Source organism: Nomascus leucogenys, chromosome 5, assembly GCF_006542625.1.
Source record: "Nomascus leucogenys isolate Asia chromosome 5, Asia_NLE_v1, whole genome shotgun sequence".
Taxonomy (NCBI): domain Eukaryota; kingdom Metazoa; phylum Chordata; class Mammalia; order Primates; family Hylobatidae; genus Nomascus; species Nomascus leucogenys.
Window position 1 is genome coordinate 106,952,839 of NC_044385.1, and position 9,309 is coordinate 106,962,147.

The following is a 9,309-nucleotide window of genomic DNA, read 5'->3' on the forward strand; positions in this document are numbered from 1 at the left end:
GAATCAACTTAGTCAAAGAAGATCTTGTATTTTTTTAGAGTGTGAACCATAGTGATTATGATGAAAACACAATATGGATTAAATAGAACTCTAGCAGATAAAAAAAAATTAAAAGTTTAAAGAGAAAGCCTCAGAAAGGCATTAATAATGAGTCCAGTTTAGCACACATCTCATAAATTGATAGGTCCAGCTCTCAAATATGAACATAACATTGAGTTTCTGATAACAATCAAAGTATACTGAGCTATACTTTTTGTTTCCACAGCATTAATAGAAGATTTGTTTCAAAAAGATCAAGGTGCTTGCCTCTGTAGCACATATACTAAAATTGGAAGGATGCAGAGAAGATTAGCTTGGCCCCTGCCCAAAAAGCTAAAAATAAAAATTTAAAAAAGAAGATCAACTAATACAAACCAGTGGTAACCTCACAAAATTACAGAATTATATAATCAAAATTTTTGATTGGGATACATACCACTATACATTAATAACAAAGATGAAAAATGATGACAATGATATCTAGGAAATGATATGGAAGGATTCTCAGGATATACGGTTAAATAGAAAAAAGAAATGTGTAAAATAGTATCTACAGCATGCTACCTTTTGTATATATACTTGTGAAAGTCTTATATGGAATCTTCTTTCAATACAAGGCTATTTGTCTACCTTGAAAATTTTTCATTTAGTGTAGCCACTTTCATCAATCATCTTACCTAGATCTAAGTAATTCGCTGTACCTTCTATATCAGCACTGTTGCTTCACCTTGCACTTTTATGTCATGAAGATGGCTCCTTCCTTAAACTTCATGAACTAACCTCTGCTAGCTTCAAACTTTTCTTCTGCAGCTCACCTCTTTCAGCCTTCATAGAATTGCAGAGAGATAAGGCGTTTCTCTGGATGAGGCTTTGGCTTAAGGAAATATTGTGGCTGGTTTGATCTATCCAGACAACTCAAACTTTTCTCTGTATCAGCAATAAGGCCATTTTATTTTCCTATAGTTCTTGTGTTCACTGGAGTAGCACTTTTAATTTCCCTAAGAACTTTTCATTTGCATTCATAATTTAGCTAACTGTATAACCAATTGTTTAAAGACACAAACCAACGTTTTCTGATCCACAACGGTTCAATGGTTTTTGAAAAATAGAGCTTCACAGGTACGAATTTCTAGAGGCAAGTGGAAAATACTGATAGCTCCTGATTCAATGCTTTATTTGCATTCAATACCTGAAAAGGAAGACGTTACTTATTTGGAAAGTTAGATCCAACTTATGTAGCTCCTCCCACACCTCATGTTTGGCTGTTCCTCGTTGATTTTTATATCTCTTTCCCCTTAAATGCTTTTGCCTATTTTTCCTCTTTTTAAATTTAATTTTAAACCGTGTGAACACACTTCAAAAATGTCTTATCATATATATATAATTTTAAACCATTGCATTAGTTCCTTTTGTTCTTATGCAGTTTACAATTGGTATTTATAAAAATTTAATTTTCAACCGTCTACAGAATTGTGAGAAAACTGGATATCATGACTGCTGGAAAGAGGATATTTGAGGAGGTAATTTTTACCTCCATCTATATCAACACTGGCTTCATTTTTCCTCTATAGCAAAAGTTCTACTTAATATGATGAGACTCATTGAAAGTAAGAAAGAAAAAAAAATTCATAAAAATACTAACACTGCAGAACTTGATACCCTCTTCTTAAAGCAAAACCTTGATTATTTATAAACATAGCAACGAAGCAAATCACTATTCTTTTATCTCTTTATAATTTATTCACATGTCAATGGTCTATAACTTAACATTAAAACTTTTATTTTTCTAAGAAGCAAATGTGGTCTAAAGATAATTTCCAATCAATGTTTTTCATAGCTTTTTGGATGCAAACATGGGGAGTCATTAAATTCACAGTTCAGCTTTTGTTCTTTGCTCTTTAATTCTCACATTTTCTTTCTGTGTTAGAGGATCAAAGAAGATGCCTTCAAATAAATGTGCCACATTATAATCCTTTAGATTTAAACCATAGGTTCCCTACCCTGTAGCTAAAGCATCTACTTCTATAGTAAGCTCTGCTCATTTGGATACAACTTGAAGAAAATATCTATTAGCCTTTTTCTAAGTGCATTCACAAATTGTTTTTAAACACTTCTATAAAACAAAGAAATAATAACTAGTCTAACATTTCTGAAAGAAAACACTTTTGATAATATAAAAATTATATATTCATGAAACAAGCAGTGCTAGAGAGGTTAAACACTGCAAAAAGTCTAATTTAAGATGCAATTATGGATCACTCAGTTTGCTTTCTGGGAACCATGAGAATTCTAAATTGAAGTGAGTATAAATTACAGCTCATTGTGTCCTATTTAATTTACTTATGTTATAACAACTTTTTCATATCTAATGTGATATATTATTCAGTCATCTTAGTAAAATGTTGCCTTTTTGTTTGCAGTTTCATGATAATAAAATTGTCTATTTAAATTTTTAATAAAAAATAATGCTTTTTACTTTCTGAAAACAAATGCAACATTAATGTATTACTAAGAAAAAATGCCACAAAATTATTACAAATGTTTAAGCCCTGTTAATGAAAGACAACTAACATGACTGTTTCTTTCTGAAAGATCAATTTTAAAAATTAGTATTTTCACAATTAGTTTGATGATGAGCAATTGTTACACATTCTATACATGATTTTCTGTAATAATGTGCAAGGATGCCCTATCTACATAACTTTCTATCTGGTGGTTAGAATGTTCCATCTTACAACATCTTACATCTTATAAATCTATATTTTGCAATATAGATTTAAAACAATTACCAAGTTTTAGAAAGAGACCATTTCCTCAGAATGAGACAAATCTTCACAATTTTTATCCAGGACATTACCAATAGTACTTCCAGATTTCCCAGCCACTAATCCAGCTTCTCCTCCACCACCATTGTTTATGCTCCTATCCTAGTTAAATAATGCCTGCCTTATGGACAGAGAATTCTACCTTATAATGCTTTTTATGGTACATGCATAGCAAAGGTATTCATTTGGGCACAGAATGAACAAATAAAATATAATATTAAAATATTTATTTAATTTTCTAAACATTTAAAATCAGACTTCTAAATGAAAGCAGTTCATTTATTCTTCATTGTTTACTTAATTAACCTCACTACTGAGTGAAATAAAATACTCATCTTTCTGAAATATAGTCATATCTAAAGAAATGAAGCATATATGAGACAAATTTTTTCTGAACTCATTAATTTAAACTTGCATGTTTCATGTCTAACTGCATGTGCAGAGACTATTAAAATCTAATTCAACCCCATTGATTACTAGTGTAAGTATACCATAGCTTTTTCTGCAAGCTATATTTATAATATAAATGATTCATACGCCATATTTTAAATAAAACTACACAAAAATGCTACAATTGATTTCTGTTATTAAAGCTTTATGGGAGGTATATCTTTCTTTGTGAACATAGTCATTTATCAAATGTACTCTATGTACTTATATGGATATCCTAAAATTCTCTGAATTAGACTCAAATTTTTCCATAGAGCTTCAGGAAACTTAATCATTTTAAAATATGACATTTTCAAGGATGAATCTTGAAAATACTTACAATCTATTTTGATACATGATTTCAGTGAGAGAATCAGACTAAATAAAATACTTGACAGTTTGCATGAACAATGAGATTTGTTGTGGCTTATGAATATTCGAAAATGTGGCTGTTTATATGAGTTGATCAGTTATTTCTATGAAGATGATTCATCTGGCAACTTTGAACAGATATGATTTTTGAAAGCAACACATTTCAGGTAATGTAAATCCAGATTAATTTAGTCAATGAACCACAAAAGTGACTCATATAGCAAATATTTATCAAGTCAATGAAGGTCAGAATATGATGATTACAGTACACACCTCACTTTTAAAAAATCATATATCTAACAACCAAATTACAACTACACTGTCAACAGTGTGTAAAAAAAGCTTGATAAAAATGTGAAAAAAAGGAATTCAATAGGTAAGAGATATCAGAAGTTGGACATTCTGTTATCTGAGATACCTGATATCGCTGTGCACCTGGGAATAAAAAGGATGTCCATTTCACAACTTCCCTCCTTGTGATCTCAGACATACGCACTGGTTTTATCCTAGAGTGTCATTTGATGCACAGCTGGACAGTCATCCTTCAAGTGACAGTTTGTTCATTCTGGTTTTCTGTGTTTTTTGTTCTGACTTTTCAGTTTATGTTGGTAGCTAGGACCAGCAATATTATGGGCTTGAGTTGTAGAAGTGTACTGACAAGAAGTTGCTTATTGCGAATAAGTGCAGAAGGTCAACAAACCAGAAGTGCAGAAGTAAATTGAGTTTGGAAATCAAACATAACAGTGAGGCAACATTTTCCTGGATACAAATCCCAGACCTAAAAAACAATGATCTAAAAAGCCAAATTAGTATTATCAAAAAAATTAATATCCAAAGTAATTCTATTATAACCTAAATTCTTATAATTTTTAATGCTGTTATTTTTATCTAAAAGCATTCTAAAAGAATACTAATAAGTGAACAGTAAAATCTGGGATTTAGAAATCCCCTTGCACACACCATAGTGGTTCTCCCAGTTATTGAATCCTATATTACTCCAGTACTAGTAAAGCATTTTGACGAAGGGGCAACTTTTTTTTTTTTGAGACGGAGTCTCGCTCTCTCGCCCAGGCTGGAGTACAGTGGCATGATCTCGGCTCACTGCAAGCTCTGCCTCCAGGGTTCACGCCATTCTCCTGTCTCAGCCTCCCAAGTAGCTGGGACTACAGGTGCCTGCCACCACGCCCGGCTAATTTTTTGTATTTTTTAGTAGAGACGGGGTTTTACCGTGTTAGCCAGGATGGTCTCGATCTCTCGACCTCGTGATCCGCCCGTCTCGGCCTCCCAAAGTGCTGGGATTACAGGCGTGAGTCACCGCGCCTGGCCAGGGGCAACTTTTCTTAAGTTTTGAATCGTATGACATAAATTAGATTAGCAACACTCATCTTTTATCCCATGACAGAGTATTCTGAGTTACTCTGATATTAACTGGTGCCCACAAAAGGACATCAGACAGATTATGCCTACCCAAATTTCTCTTTAATCTCTAAAACTATAAACATATCTGCTATTGCCTGCCCAGGAACTTCATTGACTTAGCAAAATCTGGTCAAATAATGTCCTTTCCTATATGTGAAAGGTAACTCCATTGTGGAATGCAATACTGAAGCTTTCACCTGATTTAACACTATATACTATAAAGGTTGCCAATTCACATGAAGAGAGAGAGCATGCCAGGCATTAATAAAAGAAACACACCTTCCTAATAGCATGAGAATTTGCATGTGGGGATGAGGAACAAGCCAACTGGATAAGATCAACCTATTTGTTTCTTTATCTATTTAACAACTAATGTTTTTACTGTGTCCAGCATGAAGGACTTTCAGATACAAATTGAAAGCCTGGCTTCAGTAACCACACAATATTAAATAAATAGTGATTATAGGCCAGCTGTTCAAGAAGGATAGTCTGTTTACATAAATTAATATATATATATATATATATGTTTTCATTGCATTAAAAACAAAATAAGAAAAGCACATATGGTGAAAATTCTGAAGGTTAAAGCTTTCCATTCCAAACCCATCTCCCAAATCCACATATAGATGCCAGGAAAATAAAGGAACTAAAAATGCTTCTCATGTTGGTTTTATGTTGTATTTCCTCATTGTTGTAGTAAAGTGTTACCCTATAATATATGTGCTCCTAGAAACCAACAAGCCAAGCCTAGACAAAAGAATAAGTTTTCCAGATATAATATTAAATCAGAGAGCAACAACTCAATACTGTTTATATAATAAATATCCAGTTATAAATGAACACTTACCAATTTTATTATACTTAAACCTTTACATAGTGACTAATAGCTAGTATGAAGAAGCCTTTGCTTATTCCAGTACAAAAGTAAGATTTCCAAGATTTTCCCCGAATGATTAGATGTGGAAGGTGAAGAAAAGACCAAAATAAAAGTCAAGAATTTTTTAATATTCTAATGTTGGTAAGAGAATAAACTACATTTCACCAAATGAGATGGAAAGTACAGGAATACAAGCCAGTTTGGAGGAAGAAATATGAATTCACCTTTTGCAATAATGAGTTTCAGGTGCCATGGAAACATCCAAGTTCAGGTGTCCAGACCACGTTAGGTATTCATTTTTAAAGCTCAATGGAGAAGGCTCAGCTGGAAATTTATTTCTAGGAGTCCTTATTATATAGATGGAAAGTGAAACCAGGGGAATAAATGACATCAATTTAATATAGTAGAGAGAATAAGAGCAAAGCTGGAGATAGAATCCTGAAGTCAATTAATATTTTTAGGGACCAGACAAAGGATGAAAAAGAGTTTTGTTTCTCAAGTTACCCAGACAATATTGGTATCTGGAATACCGTATTTGAAAAAGGATGTATAATCAATTATATATTAGAGGTAAAATTTTAAGTAATCTCGAGATTCAATCAGAACTGGTCAGTGACTGAAATATAGTTAACGTGGATTATTAACAATGGGTCACAAACAAGGGTCATACTTATCCCACCCTGAGAAATATGTGAGGTCATTTTTAGGTGTCTCAATACCAGGGAGTACAACTTGCATCAACCTCAACCGGCAAGGCCCAAGGATGCCAAAATTGGGCTGGACAGCCCCACATAATGAGCAATTTGCCCTCTGAAAATGTTTGGTTCTATATTTAAGAAGATAATTGTTGGAGCCCTTCTCACTGGAAGGCAGTGTTGTTTCTTGTTTTTTTCTCTCCTTCAAGGGAGAAAACTGAGGATGATTACCTGTTTATAATGAGACTTATCACATAGCTGGGTGACTTCCATTTCTTAATTGTGTTTCTTTTAACACATGGAGTACGCATAGGAACATGATACTGCCTTTTGTTCTTAAGATTCCCGGTGTGTGGTCAGCTCCTCAGACAACAATGTCCTCCCAGGTCACAGCTTTAAAGTGTAGGCCTGTCCCTTGAGTGCCAGAGCTAGACAAATGTCATATTCCTGAATCTCATAATCAGGAGATATTCCTGACTTAAATGAAATATCACACTGCAGGGCATGAATCATCCTGCCCCAGTGACCTCTCCAGTGTTAAGAATCTGGCATAAGCAGCCACAAAAGCAGCCTGGTGCCACAAACTAGACATTCAGAGGCATTGAGTCCACTTGGGGTAAATATAGGACAATGGGAAGCAAGAGACAGGAAATACCCAGGCAGATACATGTCTGCAGACAGCACTGCAAAGCCTAATTTCCATGTTGTCTAGTCCAAATCAGTTTTGTAAGTGACTTTTGTCAATCACCACATGCAGTGTCTAGCACAGCAATGCATTCTCTTGCATTGCTCCATATCCTTCCCTGCCTCACTTCATTTTCTCAACTTTGCTACTGTGGTTTTTATTTTCTTAATTAACTATGAGCACTTTTAATCCTTGCCTTGGACTCCATTTTCTTGAAAATGTGGACTAAAATAATTGGGCACCTATTACTAGAGTTATGCCACTCTCTATCTTTACTGGAGTTGACCGTTCTTTTTCTGTGTATTTGCATCATCCTGTGTGCTGGCTCTCCCCATGCAGCCCTCTCCACACAGACACATATGCAGTTGACTCTTGAACAACACAGGTTTCAACTGAATGGGTCCAATTATACACAGACTTTTTCTCAATCCATCTCTCCTGTCTCCCCTTCCACCTCTTTCACCTCTGCCACCCCTGAGACAGCAAGACCAACCCCTCCTTTTCTTCTTCCTCTTCAATATACTCAACATGAAGATAATGAGAATGAAGACTTTTATGATGAGCCACTTCTACTAAATGAATAGTAAATATGTTTTCTCTTTTTCTTAATAACATTTTATTTTCTCTAGCTTAATTTATTGTAAGAATAAGGTATATAATATATAGAACACACAAAATGCGTGTTAATTGACCATTCGTGCTTTCAGTAAGACTTCTGGTCAACAGCAGGCTATTAGTAGTTAAGTTTTGGGGGAGCAGAAATTATATGGAAATTTTCAACAGCATGGTGGCTCTGTGCCCCTCAAATATGTAAGCTAGTCATTTCTTCATATACATCCTAAGTTATGAGATGAAGAAAATGTATTCTCTGTGTAGATGGATAAACAGTTCATTTTAAAGGAATATAAGTCCATAGAAAATAAAATGTCCTGTGGAAGCTCTGACCTCAAAAGCAGAGAACTATCTGATACTAAAGCTAAAGAAGTAAGTGGGAGAAAACTATGTACAACAGAGAGAAAATAAATTGTAGATAGAGGCAATGGGAAGGGGACTATAAGGAGTTGATGAGTTGATGAGAGAACAGCAGGGATTTGTTAAACAGTAAAGAGTGTTCAATGAATGGTATTATTACCCTTCACGAATTTCCCTGTGATTTTCAATTGTCCAGGAACAATTCCAAATGTTTGGTGTGATTGGATTTTCTGTAGCATCAGGTAGAAATGGTAGAATCAGGTGAAATTCAGGGATAAAGGATGACAGGATGGCTACCAAATCATATATGATGACAGAGATGTGATTTTTCTGTGGAAGCTAAAATGCAACCCTCACCTGTATCTCAGATTTTCTCACTACAAAACACATCAAACAGCACCCCTTTACAATGCTTGCTAAATGTTTAGATCTGTGTACGGAAAAGAAAGGTAAATATTGCTCAAGTCATGGGATCTTAGAAACATCAGTGAATCTTGGAATACCTATAGAAAATTATATGAGATTTCTATTTTATCCTGTGCAACAAATATACTTGAATATATCATTTATTTTAAAAAAACCCTCTGTATTCAGACTATCTACATTTCGGCACCACTTACGTGACCTTCAGCAAAGTATATAACCTCTCTGTGCCTTAATTTCTTTATCTGTAAAATAAGTATGGTAACATTCCTTATCTTACAGGATTGTTATAAGGTATAAGAATGATTATTTTTACTGAACTTTGTTCCTGAAAGTGTGGCTGGAACATGTAGACTAAAATAGAAATAAAAGAAGAAGGGGAAGGATGAAACCAGGAGGGATAGAGAGAGGGATAAAAAGTTGGAGTAAGGGAGGGAGGCAGTGAGGGGGACAGTTGAAGAGAGAGAGGGAGAGAAAAAGAAAGGGAGAGAAGGTATGGAAGAATAAAGAAAGGGAAGGAGGAGGAGGAGAGGGAGGAAAGGAGGGAAGGAGAAAGGTTGAGAATGTAATGTA

The 9,309-nt window shown here is 34.4% G+C and overlaps 1 non-coding gene across 1 annotated transcript; it reads left to right on the top strand.

Annotated features, from left to right (window-relative positions):
- The first annotated feature begins 298 nt into the window (after positions 1 to 298).
- Positions 299 to 408, top strand: LOC115835277. The gene has a single exon (XR_004030267.1). It is a non-coding gene; the product is annotated as a U6 spliceosomal RNA (small nuclear RNA).
- Positions 409 to 9,309: the final 8,901 nt, after the last annotated feature.